A 2,137-nucleotide genomic window follows, 5' to 3' on the forward strand; every position below is an offset into this window, starting at 1 on the left:
GGGGGGGAAGAGGTTGGTTTGGGGGGCTGGGGGGGGGTGCTAGATACTATTTCTTCTGATTCATGTTAGGATTTTTTTTCTCCCCCATCGCCGTCCTTTTTGTTACGGGGATTATTGTTTCACACGCTGACCAAACAGGCGTCCCCACTTCATCTGTGATCTTCGAAATATACGACCAACTAAAATAGCTATTAGCCGGCTGTAGCTAGAGACACACTGTAGCCCTCTTTTATTTATTCCGAGAGTCTTGGCACTGCACCGCGGCAGCAGCAGTGGCGGCGGAGACAGCAGCAGCAGCAAATTCCAAGGAGGAAATTTTTGTATTTCAAGATTGTCCTCCGTTTGTCTTCCTGGTGGGAGTTGGAGGGTAGATGCTGCTGGAACAGCCGGTGGGCATGCCCTCTTTGGATGCAAGGAAAAGGCAGAAAACCGCGAAATTAAAAAAAAAAAAAATTACCCGCAAAAAGATTTCATATGTATATATATATATATATTAAAAAAAAAAAAGGCAGAGAGCAGCTTAGCTACCCAAAACTTTCATTCCCCGATGTCCCTGGTATTTTCTTTTTTTTTTTTTTTTTTTAATTTAAGGATTTTAGATTTTTCTCTCGTCTGTCAAAGGTCTTTCATTTTCTTCTCTTATTGCTATGAGTACGTTCATCATCATCATCACTCGGCTTTTACGGCGGTGCCGATGGCGGTGAGGATTTTTTTCCTCTCTTTCCGCTTTCTCGTCTAGCCCCTGTGTCTGTGTGTGCTGCCGCTGTGCTCCCGTCCCGGCTCCGCTCCCGGCCCGTCTCCTCAGATCTCTGCCAGCAGTTTCTGAGCGGGCAGCGCTCGGCTGCGCTGTTTTTGCGCAGCGCCCGGCTCCTGCCAACCAATCGGCGCCCAGCACCGCCCCCGGGGGCGGCGTCCCATTGGCCGCGTCGCGCGTCGAGTGCGCTGCGTCACGGCCGAGCCGAGCCGCGCGCGGGCTGGGCGGGCAAGGCGGGCAGAGCGCGCGCCGGGCGCCTCAGCGCTCCCTGCCCGCGGAGCGCCCGGGGATCCCTGCCTCTCTCTCCTCAATCCCTGCCTCCCTCTCCTCCGCAGGGCCATGGCTCCCCCGCCGCAGCCGCTGGATTGGGAGATGGGGGAGATCGCCGCTCGTCCCTGGCGCGCACACACACGCACACACACACGCACCCGGGTAAACGTCAACAAGCCCCGCTCCTTGGAGAGGGAGTTTCCACCCAGGCGCCACCAACTTTCCTTTCCAGTGAAGCTTTTGGAATAAGAGCGTAAACAAAGGGAAACTTGTTGTTGTTGCTTTCCCCTTCCCCGCCCCTTGGTGTGTTCCACAGTGGAGAGGGCGCAACTTTCCGTCATTTAGCCGTGCAGTGTTTGCAGCTCCGGCCAATTTAAAGCACCACGAGCCTGCGCCAGTATTTTCCTATTTCCATTTTGGAATTTCCGCTGGTGCAACAGGAGACTGTCAGGCTCGGTGGAAGAGGGAAAAGGAGGAATACTGCCTGTCATTGGGTACTCAGGGTGGTGAGGCGGATATTCCTGGAGTGGGGGTCTCTCAGGGATAACCAGAGAAAACCAAGGGAAACGCTCCGGTACTGGCTGAGAGATGTACGTCCGTAAGGCTACCGAATGAATAAAGTAAGAGTGAAAGAATAAAATACTTTAAATTCTTGTGGCGGGCTTTTCCTCCCCCCACTGTTATTGTTTTTGAAGAGCAGCACAAAGCAGGGACGTGCAGCTCCTGCTGTAACCCCATCACTAATCCATCACTCAGCAGCGGCTCCGTCCACGCATCCCAATGAACTACAGGTGCGTTTTTCCTGCGGAAACGCAGGAATCCACATTAGGATTGAGAGACCCTGGCACAGGTTTCCCCGAGAAGCTGTGGATGCCCCATCCTTGGAAGCGTTCAAGGCCAGGCTGGACGGTGCTTGCAGCAACCCAGTCTAGTGCAAGACGTCCCTAGCCATGGCAGGAGGGGCTGGAACCAGACGGCCTTCAAGCTGCCCTGCAATCCCAGCCATTCTGCGATGTCCGGAGCCGAGCCCCCCGCGGGCTCCAGCGCCCGGAGCCGCGGGCGCGCCCCCGCCCCGCCCCTCCCCCGGCCCGGCCGCTGTCGCGGGCGGCGGGC

Source organism: Onychostruthus taczanowskii, unplaced genomic scaffold, assembly GCF_017590055.1.
Source record: "Onychostruthus taczanowskii isolate IOZ18803 unplaced genomic scaffold, ASM1759005v1 scaffold38, whole genome shotgun sequence".
NCBI classification, from domain to species: domain Eukaryota; kingdom Metazoa; phylum Chordata; class Aves; order Passeriformes; family Passeridae; genus Onychostruthus; species Onychostruthus taczanowskii.